This window comes from Palaemon carinicauda, chromosome 27, assembly GCF_036898095.1.
Source record: "Palaemon carinicauda isolate YSFRI2023 chromosome 27, ASM3689809v2, whole genome shotgun sequence".
Taxonomy (NCBI): Eukaryota; Metazoa; Arthropoda; class Malacostraca; order Decapoda; family Palaemonidae; genus Palaemon; species Palaemon carinicauda.
This window is the reverse complement of record NC_090751.1, coordinates 23,998,463-24,017,543: the sequence shown is the minus strand read 5'-3', so window position 1 is coordinate 24,017,543 and position 19,081 is coordinate 23,998,463. Positions and strand designations below refer to the sequence as shown.

The 19,081-nt window shown below is 39.5% G+C and overlaps 1 long non-coding RNA gene across 3 annotated transcripts; it reads right to left on the bottom strand.

Annotated features, from left to right (window-relative positions):
* Window position 1: 1 nt before the first annotated feature.
* On the bottom strand, window positions 2–17,329 carry LOC137620602 (uncharacterized). Of its 3 annotated transcripts, none has more exons than XR_011040087.1 (4): window positions 17,071–17,329; window positions 13,667–13,795; window positions 10,756–10,892; window positions 2–141 (listed from the first exon to the last, which is right to left on the bottom strand). It is a non-coding gene; the product is annotated as an uncharacterized lncRNA (long non-coding RNA). The 3 variants fall into 3 exon arrangements; XR_011040085.1 differs by having other exon boundaries at window positions 13,722–13,795; window positions 17,071–17,302; XR_011040086.1 differs by lacking the exon at window positions 17,071–17,329 and adding an exon at window positions 16,804–16,922 and having other exon boundaries at window positions 13,722–13,795.
* Window positions 17,330–19,081: the final 1,752 nt, after the last annotated feature.

Genomic DNA, 19,081 nt, shown 5'->3' with positions numbered 1-19,081 from the left:
CGATGAAGTGAAGATTGAAGTAAGTTCTTCCTTGTTCCAAGAGATTGAACGAAGGTCATCAGATCACATGTAGTTTTTCACTAAACCAAAGAATGTCAGTTTCTTTCCTTTCAATTTCCAAAGTGCCAACAAAATATATTTCTGAAAAGAAAATTATTTTTATTTATTCCAAGTTGTTGAATATCTTTTAAAGAATACTAAAATAAACAGTGTATACGGAGGAATATCATGACAATTTTCTGATCTTCATTGAGAAGATTCTAGGTTAAATAACATAAGCTGCCGGTTCTAATCATAAAATATGTATTTTAGTAGTTATGGGGTAGCAATGAAACAACTACCATAACAGGGTTTTAAAAAAAGTACCGTCCACTATCTATAAAAATTGGTCCTATCAAGCAGCTCTCTCCTATAATCAAATATTAGAACGTAATTACAACATACATTCTGAATTCAAATTACAACACTCCTTACAAAAGTCATTTCAGTGCCACAACAATACAAAGACACTTTATATCTGCTTTAAACTTTGATACATTTTACTCTATTACATCCTCCCTACAGGCACTTGAATACGTATAGTGTCTACTAGTGATAGCTCAAAAAACTTACTTTTTTATCTTGCATATACATTTTAGATCTAAAAAGTTAAGGCTAAGGAGTGCAATGCTCTCCTACATATATTTCGGACCTAAAATACAGTGCCCTCCTACACATTGTATGTCAAAAGTACTTCCCTCTTACATATAATTTTAGACCTAAACCACATTTCTCTTATTTATATTTTAGACTAAGCAAAACACTTCTACATATACATTTTACACCTAAATATTTTTCCTACCAAAAAGTTTTAAATATTAATTACTTATGATTAACAGATTCATTTTAAGACCAAGTATGCTCTATGATTAATTATAAGCCTAAAATAGTGTCCTACAGATACTGTACTGTTAAGACAAAGTAAAATACAATCTTATAAGGGCATTTTAGCTCTCCTACATAAAACTTCAAAACCTCGGAGCTCTCCTACAATAACATTTTAGACCAAAGTAGAATGCTTTCCTACATATACTTACAGACCTATAAATGAAACTCTTCCTACAGATACATTTCAGGCCTAATGTAAGAACACTAACAGATACATTTTAGACAAAGTAAAACTTCCTACAAATGCAATTTAGGACTGTCCTAAAGTACAACGCTCTCCTACACTTTATTCAAACCTGAAGTACAAAGCACTCCAGGCAAATTTTAAACCTAAGTAAAACTCTCCATACATACATTTGACCTTAATATAAATGCTTTTGTATACAAATTTTAGACCTAAGTAACACAAATTTTAGATCCAAGTATAATATGCTAATCTAAATATACTTAAATTTTAATTACAATGCTCTCCAACTATTGTTTTAGCCAAATATGACCGAATATACTTTCAAAGCAATGAAGGTAAAATTATTTGAGACCTAGACCACTTCTTTTACACACTATTCATACAAAAACTATCTAAAGTTGATCCTCTATCTACCTGCATGTTATACTAGTTTAATTTGCTAATATAAGTCAGTCTTCAAACTGCAAGACTGATCTAGAAATGCCTTTGTTACTAAAACATTCTAGGTTAAGATATATAATCAAACTGGTAGAGTTGAAGTATTACTCAACTTCGGCAAATTAATTTATAAGATAAATTTGAATAAGTTCAAATACCTAAAATCTTTAATTTTACCTCAGACCAACCAACACTACAATAGACAACTTCATTTCTCAATGACAAATCGTAGGATTCTGTGATACTGTCAACGGATTTAATTATTTCAAGATATCAATAAGGTAAATTTAAAACATCAGATTTTTATATTACTCTTTCTCAGAAAAGTGACAAAATGCTAAATCTTCAATGTAACTTGTAGCCTACTTATTCAAAATGTTAAGGTTATCGATTCATTCACAAAACGGATTTTGAGCGAAGCGAAAAATCTATTTTGGGTGAGATAGCCATGTCGTCGTGATGGAAGAATCCTTCAGTAGCTTCCTAGGGTATATTTAACTACAGTGGATATTACCAGAGAGTTAAACTAAAGGTTATCACAGAATTCTAACTTCTGGTGCGAGTACCCTAAAGGTTTCGCTCTAGGATATCTTATATCAACAGGGGACGCATGTATTAACACGCCACATAGCTATCTGCACCCCATAGAGAGTTAACCCTTCGATATGGAAAGGTGGCTGAGTAACTGAGGAGCCGTTCCAAAGTTACTCTCATCCGTGGCTGCTATTGGTACTCGAGACATAAACAACAGGCGCCATTGCTAAATGACGTCACGTCCGTCCTCGTCCTGAGCTCAGCTCCTACCAATCTCCGCGATACAGTAGGTCAGGGAGGGGCTTGAAAGGCTGAACTAGAATAGACGGGAGGGTCCATCAGGACGACATGGCTATCTCACCCAAAAATAGATTTTTCGCTTCGCTCAAAATCCATTTTTTGGGCTCAAGCCATGTCGTCCTGATGGAAGTGTACCAGTGCCAAGGGGTTCGAGTAATATTCCTATGGTCTGGAGACCGTAGAGACCATGACAATTTTAGTAATTGTCCTTACCAGAGATTCTACGATGAACTGGCTTCCTGCCCCCCTGGCAGGGAAGTCCTGATAGACAAGAGGAATATCTCGAAGTGATCATTGAAGAACTACCCACCTGGTGGAGAGATCATGCTGGTCTCGGAGACAGATCAAAGGTTAATATTCGAGCAAGAATATTATCAATCATAGGCGAGTATATAATATAAATACTTATATTATTCTTTAGATCAGACAGGAAACGGGTAAACGAAACTACAGCGATCTTATATTTCCTAATAAGGAATAGGAGCGAAAGGAGACGCACATGAGAAATAAAATACATTTTATTTCTAAGATTGCAAGTCATTATAGAAGTAATTACCATAATGATTATAGAGCTTAATTACAATAATAATGAGTAATGTACATAGAAAAATTAAAGACGGTAATCCTGAGTCTGAAAAGGAAATTTCGCTTTTCAGCAACACAAGTTCCCAGGGGAATGCCAGTCTTTTCTAGTCCAAAATACACTCCATGCTCGAGAGCATGTGGCACACGTGTAAAATTTCTATGACATTTCACCTTGATAAAGAACAGTCTATAAACACTAAGTGTCCATTAAATCACTATGTTTCACGATAGGGTCAACACAGGCACCCGTAGAGTTGGAGTCCCAAATAACTCTCTGTTCTATGCAGAATTAAGCGGCAAGTTTCATTACACTACCTGCAGCTACCACGAGATGTATCCCTCCGTGCGCCTGTTTTGCGTAGTGCTTGAAGAACACACGCGATGATTTCGAGCCTGTAAAGCTCTTGAGGCTTTCGAAATCCATATTCTGAAAAATTCAGAGAGGAGGCGACTTACCTAGGATTGTGACCTGCGGGTGTAATGTCAGGATCCGCTCTGCGAATGAAGTAGGTGATTTTCGCTTAGTTGTTTCAGTGACAGGTCGCTAACCGAGGTTTCTCCTTTGAAGAGTTGATCTCCACCGAAGTCTGAAGTTCTTTGAAGATAGACCTTAAGACTCTCCACTGGGCATAGAGAGACATCTTCCTTCACAGGGGGCAGATTCTCCAGGGGCCCCATCTCTTGGTGGGTAGTTCATTCTTTGAGAGAAACGTTGGGTCGGGGAAGAGGGTAAGATCCCCTGTAGTTGGATATGACCCTCTTCTCTTGATAATGCCACTATTTCGCTGACTCGGGCTCCCGAGGCGAGAGCAAAAGGGAAGATAACTTTTTGAGTCAGGTCTTTTAGAGGGCACGAATCATTGTCCAGGCTAGAAGCAAAATAAAGCACCTTGTCCAGGGACCAGGAGATAGGTTTTGGTGGAGGTGCTGGGCGTCGTCTAGCACATACCTTATAGGAGTGGTCTAGTCAAGGCCAATTTACAAGTGGAAATCATGTTGGCCGCAAGGCCTTGTCCATGAAGGTGAATGAAGAAGGACATGCAAAATCAATGGTGATCTCCGTAGGATTTATCGCCTTGACGAAGGAGACCCACTTTTCTCAGGAAGATTCGTACTGCCTTCTAATAGACTCTTGTTTTGTACTCCGAGGAAATCTAAGCTTTTCTTCGAGATCCCAAGCCTTTTCTTAACGGTAAAGGAGAGAAAATCATGAGATGAAGGTCCTTGACTTTCAGTGATGAAGCGAAGACAGCCGACTTCTGTACTTGTTGAGAGAGGACTAGGCCCGGTACAGGGATCAGCGTGGGCTGCAGCTCCAGGACCAAGGAATACCAATTGCTCCGGAGCCATTTGGGAGCCACTAAGGCCACTGTCCCTTTGAAGGTTCTCAGTTTGGATAGGACTTTCAGTAGAAGGTTGGGTGGAGGGACCAGGTAAATCTTGGACCTTCTGTCCCCAACCAGGGACATGACGTCCGCCACTTCTGCCTTGGGGTCCTCGTACGGGGTCACATATCGAGGAAGTTGATTGTTGTCGCTCGTCGCGAAGAGATCGATCTGAAGTTCTGGGACTTGGCGAGAGATGAAGGAGAATGATCTTGCGTCCAGAGACCATTCTGACTCTATTGGGCTTGTCCTTGATAAAGCGTCCGCTGTCACGTTGCGGAATCCTTTATAGGTGAACTACAGATTTATCTGGGGCGATCTCGAGCCCTGACGATTGAGACATCTGACTACCACTGAGTTGTCCAGAGTCAGACGGATGTGGATCGAGGGAGGTGGGGAGAGTTTCTTCAGGGTGAGAAGAACTGCCATGGCCTCCAAGATGTTGATGTGAAAAAGTCTTGAATAGGGGAGACCATGTTCCTTGAACCAGCTGTTGGTGGGAGTGACCTCCCTAACCCTCCAATGAATCGTCCGTGTGGATGTTGATTGATGGAGGCAGAGGTTGAAGAGGGATGGGCCTTTTCAGGGCCTTTGCTTCCGACCACGGCTTTAGTAGTAAGCGAAGTCTGTTTGGAAGCCGTCTCTTGAGGTCTCCGAGCGATGGATGCTAAAGGTCTCCAGACTCCCGCGGCATCCTTTAGCTGTGCGCGAAGCACTGGGTTTGTCACAGAGGCGAACTGTAGAGAGCCGAGAACTTGTTCCTGCTGTCGTCTTGAGATCCGTTTGGATCTCAGAAGTCTTCTGACAGACCCTGCTATTTCCTTCCTTTTCTTCTGCGGGATGGAAAGGCGGTGTGACTGAAGATCCCAATGGATTCCCAACCATTGGAACTTCTGAGCTGGAGAGAGGCGAGATTTCTCGGTGTTTATCTTGAATCCCAGATGTTCTAGGAACTGGGTGACTTTGTTGCAGGCTCTTACACAATCTTCGGGCGATGTCGCCCAGACTAGCCAGTAGTCTAGGTAGGCCATCACTTGGACGCCGTGAAGGCGGAGTTGTTGGACGATGGAGTCTGCCAGCTTGGTGAAGATCCGTGGAGCCACGTTGAGCCCGAAGGGCATGGCCCTGAAGGCGTAACTTTTCCTTTGGAGTCGAAATCCTAGGTAGGAGGAAGCGTGATGATTCATTGGAACGTGCCAGTAGGCATCCGCCAGATCTATGGAGAACGTATAGGCCCATTGAGGCAGAAGGGTCCTTATTTGTTGCAGAGTCAGCATCTTGAACTTCTTGTTCACAATGAACTTGTTGAGAAGGGATAAGTCTAGAATGACTGAGTTTGTCGGAGTCCTTCTTGGGAAAGCAAAATAGTCTCCCTTGGAACCTGGTTGACTTTACCCTCCTGATCACCTTGTTCAAGAGTTCTAGGACATATTCTTCCAGGAGGGGGGTTAACTGTTGGAAGAATTGCTGGAAGACTGAGGGTGGTTGCGTCCAGCTCCAGCCTAGTCCCTTCTTGATGATGCTGTGTGCCCAGGGATCGAAGGTCCAACGATCCTGGAATTGGCGGAGTCTTCCTCCCTCCGGAAGCACTTCATTGCTTCTGGTGTCCCGAGGGTTTGCCTCCTCGGCCACTAGCTCCCCTTCCTCCTTTGCCTCTGGAGGGGCGGCGAGACGAATCTCTGCCAGAACCTCTGCTTGAGCCCCTACCTCTGGGATGAAAGGTAGTAGCACGTTGCTCAAACGCAGGGGTAAAGGCCGGTGACTGTGACACCACCGGTTGGGGGACCAACTGAAAGGTCTGCTGTGGCTGTGTGGCCACTTGGGGAGTAGCGGAACCCGGAAACTGCCATCTCTGTTGACGTTGCTGGGGTTTTGGCTTCCGAGATTTCCTCTTAGGTTGAGGGCCATCGTCCCGAGAGGATTTCCTTTTTCTCAACATGCCCCACTTGTGGAGAAGGTTCCTATTCTCCGTGGCGGCCTTGTCTGCAATCTCTTTCACCAGGGAGGAGGGAAAGAGATATTTACCCCAAATATTGGAGGAAATCAGCCTCCGGGGTTTGTGTTTTACCGTCACGTTGGCAAACACGAATTCACGACAGGCTCTGCGAGCCTTAGTGAAGCTATACAGGTCCTTCGTCACCGTTGCCAAGTGTGTTTTGGCGAGAACCATGTAAAAGTCCGGGACTCTAGTATCCCCGGCCATAAGTTCAAGCTGTACCTGGAGGGACAGCGATGCGGCAAGCCTCTCCTTCGTATCCTGTTCCCTACGAAGGAGGTGATCATTTAGCCTTGGGAGGTCCTCATTGAATTGACGACCGGCTACGTCAGGCTCTAACTTCCCCACCGTGAAGGTTGACTGGACGTCTTTCCAGTGCCTACCATCGGGAGGAACGGTAAGGGAGAAGGGTCTGCACTCCTCCAGTGCAGGGCAAGGTTTCCCTTCCTCCACTGCCTTTAAGACCACTGTGTAGGCCTTTTCGATAAAGGGGAAAGTCGCAGCATTTGGCGCAACGAAGGTTGGGTGCTTCTTACCGAGTGCCGGCATCTTGGAGTTTGTGAAACCCCTACTCTTCACCGCATTGGCTAGCATAGCCTGGGCCTTCGCGAGATCGAACACTATTACCTCCTTCGGTTCGGTCTCTTCCTTTGAGGCTGGTTCGGACCTGAGCCGGACGTAACAGTCCGAATAAGCCTCGAAGTTCGGGAAGAATTCCACTTCTTCCAACAAGATAGAGCCAACCTTCTTACTGATTAAGATCTTACCAGTCGTGATCGGCATATGCTCGGCATATCTCCACAGGTTAGTTTCCGAGCAAGAGGGGAGGTCCTTAACCTAAATCCGTTTCGGTTTAAAGTTGACTAGAGTAGACCGGAATTGCTCCTGGGTCTCTCGTAGCTTTCTTTCCATGAGGGCTTCAAGCATCTTGAAGACCTCCTGAGTGCCCGATGGAAGAGGGTACGGGGTGGCGGAAGTCGAAGGAACAGGGTCCTTGGACGGTGCAGGAGTCGCTGCGGGAGTAAGAGCGGGAGCGACCTCGGACTCCGAATCAGGATATTCCACCTGATCTTCCTCATAGTCGAGTTCCTCGCCCATGAGGTTCTTCTCAGTCTCTTCTGACACTTCCGACATACGTTCCACGTTATCGGAATCCAAGTGGCACTCGTGCATGGACTGGGCCATAACTATATCAGGTTCCACCACGAGCTGGACGGTGGGGATCTGATCACTGGGGATCACAGTGTCTTTGGATGCCTTTGGGAAAAGCAAGGCCCTCAAATCTTCGCTGGCGAGATACGGTCCGGTGGCGTTCTTCTGGAAGCCACGCACCCACTTGTGTAGCTTCTCTCGAGCGTTGTCCCTTGCCTCCGCTGAAGGAGGGTCGTCTAACGCCTCGGCCAAACTACTCTTGCAGACTGTACAGTTCTGCGGGTCCCAGTATTTCAGGTCGCCTTTCTTGGCGGCGCAGGGGGCGTGGGTCCGGCACGCCTTGTGCCCGTAGAAGTCCGGGCGCTTCACTCCACAGAAGTTGCTTTCGCACTTCATATACTTCTCCTGTAAAAGAAAGAGATCATGAGTCATTACTCTAAAATTAAGATAACTTAATCTAAATTTTTAAGCATTAAAATAATTCATAAGGTATTATAATGCCTGAGAGTATTGAGCGGAAAAGGAAGTAGATACACACATACTTGTGAATCCCGCCCAGTCGGTTACCGTAACCTTATCAGTAGGCAATTTCTTTTGTGGCCGAAGGTCACAAAACGGAAATCCATATGGTTAAGCCGTGGTGGGTATAAGCTAAGCCTCTAACAGAAATTGCCCGCGAGGTGTAGCAGGGACTGAGAACACTCAGATCCCTGGGTAGAAGGGGAGTAGAAGAAACCCCTTATTAGATATAGGTTCTGGCAATAGGCTGCACTGAGACACACAGAGTATGCTGGAATATTGTAATGTGCAATCAGACAGCACAGCCACAATTTTAAAGGTAAGACAATACTTATATATGGAAGTGGCTAAGCCATCTGGCTGCAGTATGTTGGCTGTCGGCATGTTGTCGGCAGGTATGAGAAGGGGTGCATGTCCCTTAAACCCATGGGGTGCCGTCAGACCGACAGCACGCCGGATGCCGGTCCTGCAGGGTGGAAGGCATCAAGACAGACAAATTGAGTATCTAAAATATATCATCGTGGCGACCGCCGGCACAGCAGTGGGTCGCTGGCAGGAGGCAGCCGAAAGCTGACGGCCTGGTGAGTTTGGATCAATTCATAAGATGGATATGTATATGGTTGTATACCTAGACCGCCGGCAATCAATGCCGGCACGCCGGTGGCCAGCACGGAAGGTCGGCCAGCTGTCACAAGGTAACTACCCCCATAGAACACTATGAAGGGTATGTGTACCAGAGTGGCCAGCTCAGCAGGAGAACAAGTTACCACTCCACCCAAGGGAGGAGTTGTAGGACTAAGGACAGATGTGTATAGGCAAGCCTACACCAAAGGGATAGGTGGGGAGGTAGAAGATGAGGGGTCTTTCTATAGGGGAGACTCCGAATAAGAACGGCCACCAAGGAGAGGGAGAACGCTCCCTAACCTAGGTTAGGTAACCCAGAATGAGAATGGTACAGGAGTACCGTCTCAAACTATAATAGAGCAGAGTCAACCCCCAGAGCTTGACCTAGAGAAGGAGGGCTAACTCCTAGGCTAGGTAAGCTGAAAGACACATTGCAAGTTGCAGGGAGGGAGGAGTAACCCAACCAGGTGCAACTGAGGAAGAGCAGAGCCGTTCCTTATTTCTCGGTCACGACCCTAAGGGAGGATCATTCCCTTAGGGTAGACAGAGAAGCGATAAATACTGTTTGTAGACAAGATTCCCCTATATAGAAGGGTAAGCAGGGCCACACAGAGGGAATGCCCGCAGGCAGGGGATTAGGGAGCATATAGGGGTTCCTACATTAGGTTAGGGTGGCAAGATACTCAATCAACCCGGTCCCCTATATGGTCCCCGAAGGCGAAAACACTTGCATCACAGTTAACAGAATGTTTAATAATGCCACAATCTTCATAACTTAACCTAGGAACACTGGTATATATCATGCATGAACACAAGCACTAGGCTATCCAGCCTAGGGACCAAGCTAGCGATCTAGTATGGGGTCGAATGGCGACCGAGTCAGATGAGCGCTAAAACACGATATAAGTAATTCCTAGCTATGAAGACTAAATAACTAATAATATTAATTCGTTAAGTGACCGGATAAGGCTGTTCTGGCTAACTAAATAAAGCATGCGATATGAACAGCGACGCCATAAAATGGCCCGTCCGGGATCGGCACAGCTCTGCCACAAAACACAATATTTTACAAAAAGTAGAAGTTACTTTACGGCTAAAGCTCATTTAAACAATACTGGGACCTGGTACTCAACTTTCCAGAAGAAGGTGAGGCTGAAGGTAATGACATAACTGCGATGTAAGCTGATGAAAATTGCACTCAAGGAAAATCTGACCAAAGCAAGGAGCTACAGGCTGAAGGATGAGGACGGACGTGACGTCATTTAGCAATGGCGCCCATTTGTTTACGTTTCGAGTACCAAAAGCAGCCACGGAAGAGTAACTGTGGAACAGCTCCCCAGTTATTCTCCACCTTTCCATATCGAAGTGTTAACTCTATATGGGGTAAAGATAGCTATGTGGCGTTTTAATACATGCGTCCCGTTGATATACGATATTTTAGAGGGAAACCTTTAGGGTACTCGCACCAGAAGTTAGAATTCTGTGATAACCTTTAGTTTAATTCTCTGGGAATATCCCTGTAGTTAAATATACCCTAGGAAGCTACTGAAGGAACCTTCCATCAGGACGTCATGGCTTGAGCCCAAAAAATACCAATACAAATTGGTAGGCTAATACTTTAATCAAATTACGATCTCAGACTTTTTCTCATAACGGTTGAACATTCTTCAATCACATGAAAAAAAAAAAAGTAAGAAGTGAACAGAAATTGAAAGAAGCCTGATCAAAATATAGTAACTCGCTTTTCTTGTCAGTCGTCTATCAGTACTAACAAGTCTGTACTTATCAGTTTATTAAAAAAAAAAATACCCAAGATTAAGTTTAAAAAGCACGAGTTACATTGACAATACAGCTTTACCTTATTAGGAATTTGTCTAAAATGCAATATGCTAACAATTTTCAAATTGTCAGTTAAATTCCTGCTAGGCCTACATGATTGTTCCATTTGTATTCAAATCCTTGGGTAATGACCTGAAATTATATTAAATTAAACATATCCAGAAATGTGCGCATTATCTGCATACAACTATCTAGAATTTCTACTTATCTTAAAACAGCTTCTTTTAATTTCCATATTTATTTATAACAAGTCAACATCAAGTACCTACTTGGGAGTGTTCACATAAGAATTCAGTGTATTCCCAAAAATAAGGTGCATATTACTGAGACAGTGTTGATAAAAGCTTCCATAACAGAGCAGTCAGCAGTTTGTTTTCTTCATAGCCATCAGCTTGGAGAAATGATCCTGGAAGAGAAAGATTACATTAACTCGTAGCACTAAACAAATTATTGCTTACACTAACTTCAACCCATCGTCTAGGCCAAAGGTTCCCTACTTGGGGGTGAATTTACCCCCCCCCCCCATACATTTTTACTCTTCTGGTGGTACATCATATCCGAGAGAATTGCTACATTGTTGTTGAATAAAATGACAATATCAATTTCATGGTTTCTCTTTCACATCAATTTTATGGGAGTACAGGAATTTATAAAAATGTCCAATGGGTATCAGAGAGAGAGAGAGAGAGAGAGAGAGAGAGAGAGAGAGAGAGAGAGAGAGAGAGAGAGAGAGAGAGAGAGAGAGAGCGAGCCTGCAGTGTGATATTTAAGAATTCAGGACCAGATAATTACTAATTAAACAGTAATTTTACTAAATATGATGCAGCATATGAAATTTTAATAAGCCAGATTAAGCATGAGCTCATATATTCAATTTCCAAAGTACCACCAAAATATATTTCTGAAAAGAAAATTCCTATTTTTATTTATTCCAAATTGTTGAATATCCTTAGAGGAAAAATGGATTTCTTAATTGTGTATATGGAGAAATGCTATAAAACAAAGCCTTCTCCATGACCAATTACTGATCTTCATCGACACTTAAAAATTCTAGGTTAAATAACAATCAGCCAGTGCTTAGGATTCTAGTCATAAAATGTCTACCATGCTATAAAATAGCTATGGTAGCAATGAAACAACTATACTTGCCTACCCTAGCATGGTTTTTAAAAAGTACCATCCACTATCTATAAAATTTTGTCCTATCAAGTACAATGCTCTCTCCTGTCCACTTTCTATGAAAATTTGTCCTATCAAGTAGCTCTCCTATAATTAAATATTAGGACTTAATTACAACAGATACATTCTAGATTTAAATTGCAACACTTACAAATAACATTTCAGTGCCACATCTATACAATGACGACAACTTACTAAAGACATTTCAGTGCCACATATATACAGACATTTTATATCTAAAGTATAACAAACTTGGATACATTTTACTCTATTACATCCTTCCTACAGGCACTTGAACACGCAGAGTGCCTTCTAGTGATAGCTCAAAAACCTGTTAAAAAGAATCTTTCATATACATTTTAGATCTAAATAGTTAATGCTCTAAGGAGTGCAATGCTCTCCTACATATATTTCAGACCTAAAATGCAGTGCCCTCCTACACATTGTTTGTCTAAAATACTTGCCTCTTACGTATACATTTCAGACCTGAAGCACAATTCTCTATAATTCATACTTCAGACTAAGCAAAACATTTCTACACATACATTTTATACCTAAATATTTTTCCTACAAAAAAGAATTAAATATTAATTACTTATGATTAACATATTCATTTTAAGACCAAGTATGCTCTCCTATGATCGATTATAAGCCTAAAATAGTGTCCTACAGATACTGCACTGTTAAGACGAAGTAAAATACAATCTTACAAGGGCATTTTAGCTCTCCTACAAAAACCCTCAAAACCTCAATGCTCTCCTACAATAACATTTTAGACCAAAGTAGAATGCTATCCTACATTTACTTACAGACCTATAAATGGAACTCTCCCACAGATACATTTCAGGCCTAATGTAAGAACACTAACAGATACATTTTAGACAAAGAAACTTTCTACAAATGCAATTTAGGACAGGCCTGAAGTAAAACAGTACTACAGACGCATTTTAAACGTATAGACCTAAAGTACAAAGCTCTCCTGCACTTATATTCAAACCTGAAGTACAAGGCACTCCAGGTAAATTTTAGACTTAAGTAAAACTCCCCTATTTGACCTTAATATAAATGCTTTGGTATACAAATTTTAGATCCAAGTATAATATGCTATACTAATATACTTAAATCTTGATTAAAATTCTCTGCAACTATTGTTTTAGCCAAATATACTTTCAAAGCAAGTAAAATTAATTGAGACCTAGACCACTTCTTTTACACGCTATTCACACAAAAACCATCTGAAGTTGGTCTTCTATCTACCTGCATGTTATACTGGTTTAATTTGCTAATACAAGTCTGTCTTAACACTGCAGGCCTGATCTAGAAATACCTTTGTTACTAGAACATTCAAGGTTAAGGTATATAATCAAACTAGTAACGAAGTTTAGTTTGGAGTTGAGTTATACGTACTCAAGTTGAAATACTCAAAATCATTAATTTTACCTCAGACCAACCAACGCTATACAATAGGCAGCTTCATTTCTCAAGGATAAATCGTAAGATTCTGGGATACTGTTAACGAACTTAATTATTTTAAGTTATCAATTAGGAGCAATTTAAAACTCCAAGAATTTTATATTACTCTTTCTCAGAAAAGTGACAAAATGCTAAATCTTCAATGTAACTTGTAGCCTACATGATTTTTCAATAAAGATCACTTATACAAATATAAATATTTAGTAAAATTAATTAAAAAAAATTACCCAAGAATATGTTTAAAAAGAACGAGTTACATTGACAATACAGCTTTACCTTATTAGGAATTTGTCTAAAACGCAATATGCAACAATTTTCAAATTGTCAGTTAAACTCCTGCTAGGCCAACATGCTTGTTCCATTAGTATTCAAAACCTTGGATAGTGACATGAAATTATATCAAAATTAACATATCCAGAAATATGCGCATTATCTGCATAAACGTATTAAATTATCTAGAATTTCTACTATCTTAAAACAGCTTCTTTTAATTTACATATTTATGACAAGTCAACATCAAGTACCTACTTGGGAGTGTTCACATAAGAATTCAGTGTATTCCCCAAAATAAGGTGCATATTACCGAGACATTGTTGATAGAATTTCCATAATAGAGCAGTCTGTTTTCTTCATAGCCATCAGCTTGGAGAAATGATCCTGGAAGAAAAAGTTTACATTACTAAACATGAATTATTGCTTACATTATCTTCAACCCATCGTCTAGGCCCAAGGTTCCCTATCTGGGGGTAAATTTACCCCTATTGATACATTTTTACTCTTCTGGTGGTACATCCTATCCGAGAGAATTGCTACATTGTTGTTGAACAAAATATTACAATATAAATTTCATGGTTTCTCTTTTACATCAATTTTATGGGAGTACAGGAATCTATAAAAATGTCCAATGGGTATGAACGAAAGATTAGGAACCCAAGGTCAAGGCCATGATACAAAACATTCAACTTAACGTAGATACGAGAGAGAGAGAGAGAGAGAGAGAAGAGGAGAGAGAGAGAGAGAGAGAGAGAGAGAGAGAGAGAGAGAGAGAGAGAGAGAGAGAGAGAGAGAGAGAGAGAGAGAGAGAGAGAGAGAGAGCCTGCAGTGTGATTTTTAAGAATTCAGGAACAAATAATTACTAAGTAAACAGTAATTTTACTACATACGATGCGGCATATGGCTCATTAAGATTTCATAAAATCTTAATGAGACATATTCCGCATGATCTCAAATTCAACTGAAATGAACAGAAGAATTAACTATGCAAATAGACATTAGTTAACAACTTTAAAAAACGGGGCTGTTAGAAAGCCATTACTCATCTTAAGGAGAACTTTTATCAATTATCTATCAAGCAGTTAAATTTTAACATTGTATATCTCTCTCTCTCTCTCTCTCTCTCTCTCTCTCTCTCTCTCTCTCTCTCTCTCTCTCTCTCTCCTCTCTCTCTCTCTCTCTGAACAATCCATTCTTAAAGTCGCTGCAATTTAATCAGCATATAACACTATCACATTGACAAGTACTGAGCTAATTACAAGCTAGAGAAGAGTTTAGAGTCCAAAATCATTCTGGCTCAAGTTGAAAAATTTAGTTTAAATAAAAAATTCTTGACAGTGCTACAAATAGGTACTGCATCACTAACTAATCTACAAGTTTAATACTAAAGTTCACATTAAGAGCATACTTCACTTTACCTATGGTCCAAACACTATTCACCTAAAATACGTTAAAGTTACACTTCATATGTTTGAGTGTATTTGGCCATAATAAGAAAACTAAACAGAAAAAATCTTTGCTATAAAACTCAATGAACACTTAATGCTTCATGGAATAATGCCAATCAATTCATTATTAGTATTTTCCAACAATAAAGAAAACCTATAAAATTAAAGAGTAAATACATTACATTCCACAAACGGGACAATTTCCTCTATCTGTTTGAGACAAAAAAAAATTAATGAATGAATGATTTAAAGTTTTCAGGCATCCTGAAGCAAATGAACATTTAAGTGCTATCCTTACTAGTTAAACAGCGCTACAGCATTAGCTGGAAACTCAGGATGCTATAAGATCATGGGCTCAGACAGGGAAAATAGCCCAGAGAGGAAATTATATAAAACTATGCTTGAAAGAATTAAGATTCGGTTTTTGGTAGGCCTACTGTGCTTCAAACTTATCCCCCAAAAATACAACTTCATGGAATACAATCAATTAAGTGGATAGCCGAAAATGCAATTTTATATTAATATAAAAAGAATTATTGGAATTATCTAGCAATAATTTTCCTAGTTTTAAATATTGGCAGACCACGACAAAAAGAACTTAAACTACTGTATCCTTTTGGCCTTGGCACAGCCTTCAGAAGATGAAAAGGCAACTTATACTAACCAATTTTCGACAAAATTAATTAACAAGTGGTCACTTTGCTGGAAATGCTTAACAGAATTAATGTACGAGTGGCTTATAATTAAAGTTAAACAAACTGGCGATTTTCAAACTACAGCTTCCTGGTTAAAGCACGTAAAATACAACTAAGGGTATTTTTATATCCTACCAGGTTTCCATCAGTGCTGCTCGAGTTTAATTGTTTTGGAATTTAAATAGAAAAATAATTGCCGAGAAAGTACTTTTTTCTTAACTTGCCGAAATAAAGTTCTTAAAACGAACTAAAATAGAAGTTTACTTGGATCACATCAATATCACATCCCTTTATTACCAGACTACAGGAAAAACTCTTGTGGTTTCTAATTTTCTTATAGTTATCGAATCCGCTAAAAACTTATCCAATCTATCTGAAAACTATTAGCGTGTGTTAAAAAGTTAGATTAAAAGTGTTATAATTTACTTAAAGGTAAATTAGGTGTAGGCTAAACGGCATTTTTGGGCCCGAGCCATGTCGTCCTGATGAAAGTTCCTTCGGCTACTTCCTACTGTATAATATTTCTGGGAGTGATATGCCCTACGAAAACTTGAAACAGAAAAATCGAGTAGTATTTCCAGAATCTAGTAATTTGAGGGAAAAGCTACTTCGATTGCCCAGTACTGCTAGTATTACAGTTATTGGCCCTTCTAAAATATCTTGGTAAACAGTTGAGCCTAACCATTAAGGTACTAACGATTAACGTACCTTGCTTTATAGATATCTAAAATTGTTACAAAATAATACCTTACCACATGCGGCGATTATACAAAAATGTAATTATCACTGTCCTGATCCTACTGTAACTTGAGCTAGTGCAATTATCTTGAAGATAATCACAAAAATACTAACTTCCAGGGTTGTGTCTGAAACACTCGCCATCTTGAAAACAGTGCTTAAGGGGATATCAAATTAGAAGGAGTGTATAGTAAGGGAATGGATACAGAAACCCTCCACCTAACCAAGGTAGGGCCATCTATCAGTTGATGGTATACAATTGGTTACAAACTAGCTTCACATATAGGCATATCACAATTATGTACAATTACCTTTTAAATAATCACAAATATAGTTTTGATACTACCACGGTTCAGTCAGCAACTGCTGCCATCTTTAAAATTATGCTAATGAAGAAATCTTATTTCAATGAGTCGAGAAAGGATACAGAAAACCACATCCACACACGGTGTCATCCATTGAGTTAACGGTATTCAATTGGGTTACAACATGGCTTCACTCTTTTACTCACCATCTGAATAACCATATCACAATCATGTACGATACCTTGAAAATAATCACAAAATTAACAAGATATAATACTTCCAAGGGTACTTAAAAAACTACCACCACCTTGAAAATCATACTTGAGGAGAACTCTAATTCCAAGGAGTCTCAAGTACGGGAAAGGATACAGAAAACCCCACCTAAACACACTAGTGCCATCTATTGAGTTCATGGTGTACAATTTGGTTACAAACTAGCTTTACTACTGATTACTAAACTCTATTTGACTCACTTCACACTTAATAAGCATATTACAATTATATGCGGACATCTTGAAAATAATCACAAACTTATTTTAATTTCAATACGTCTTGAAATCTGCCAGAATCTGCCTGGTCGCCAATCTTGAAAATTTTGCTTGAGGAGAACTCTACTTCCAAGGAGTCTCAAGTACGGGAAAGAATACAGAAAGCCACGCCCACCGCAGTAGTGCCATCTATTGAGCTATGGTATACAAAGGAAAGTGTACTCTTGGGTAAAAAATAACTTTAATCTAATTTTCAAATCATCAGAAGTCTCATGTATACAATATTGCAATATCCAGACGTTCCCTAAACTTCATAAGAGTTGATCAATGACTGAGTAATATTTAGTAGGTGACCATTTTTTGACAACTCAATTATTATTCAAGGGATGAAAAGTTACCAGTCCCTCGAGTCAAATCTGATCTACAGAAGTGCACTAATAAATTCACGAGTAACAAATAGATGAATTCAAACTTATTAAACTCAAACATTCAGCTGCTATTTCTATTAGACTTCGAATATGAATACATACTGTAGATGAATCACAGACAAGTTGTTGGTTACAATTTAATCTGAGTTTGTCAGAATTTGGCACCATCTTTTTAATGGGTTCTCGTTAATTACCTGTCATGTATCAATAGTTTTAGATTAGATTATGGGAATTAGAACAATTTCGGAATATATTCCGATTATTCAGTGCCTTTTCAATATTTGCAATTACCCCCCAATGATATTATTCTACTTTATAAAAGGGCGTTTCTCTGGTAAGAATCTAATTACAGTAGTCAACATGGAATTGTCAAATATATTCTCATTTGTAAAAAAAAATCTTCCTTTTCTTGTAAAATATTCCATAATGTAATCTACAACTGCTTAACTTTTAAATATTATTTCTTCATTTGTTTATCTAATCTTTTTTACGTTAATATTTCCTTTTACAATTTTTATGCATCAAACAGGAAATTGACTAACATTTTCTATTTTGCCATATTTTAAAGCAATTCCAATTATAGCTGCAAGTAGGATAAATTTTGTGATATTGCCTTCAATATCAGAAATCTCGTTAAGATAATTTTGATAAGTTGCTGTATAATTTATCCATTTCTATTACCTTGAGTCATACTAAAAAATATGTAGCAATACCAAACTTTGAAATGATGGCTCATAAAATCCTATTTGGAAGAAAAAAAAATACACAAAAAGGCATACTTTTGGGCTATGCCATAAACTATCATTTCTTCCTCTCTTCAGAAAGTGCATGTATGTTGCAAACCTTCACGCAGAGGCCATTCAGAGATATTTTAAGGTAAATAAATTTTTCATTCGAACTCACATCAGGGAACATAAGTGCTTTGATTGATTCAGTTTAGTTGTAGCTTCTTCTCCCTTAACTGACATTATGAAAACCCCTTCCTTCCTCTGTTTTCTTCAATAACCATGAACTTCAGTCCAACATAATAATTAGGGCTAAGACCTCTTTTACTGATAATTATTTTTCTTTTCTAAATAATAAAGTTTAGATATTAATTCCTCATGCTTCCATCATAAATGTAGTAGCATGTTCTTGCTTCACAGTACATCTGTTTTCAAAATTTAATCTAGCACTATAGAGAATCATCAGTCTTGCTATCTCTGAGAATGCCAAGTTTGTTCATAACTACGGATGAACCTGTTTGGTTTGGATCTAGTAAAGTATGAAATTTTAAGAGTTTCAAGGTTGCCATGGTTTTAAAGTTTGGGCTACTGATTTTCTCATTAGCTAACATTTCCTTGTTTATCCATTACTTATTGAGAAGCTTTGTTATTAAAGCTTGATTAATTTTACATTCAATCTAGACTAATAGAGGACTAAGATGGCTTGAACTTCTTCAACTAAAGCTTTTCCTGCTATGCAGAGTAGCTATTTCTTGGAAGATGTTTCCAATTTCTTCTATCTCCTTTGTCCTCCACTGTGGAATCTTCCTCCATTGCTGTTACACACCCCCATGATCCATTTTC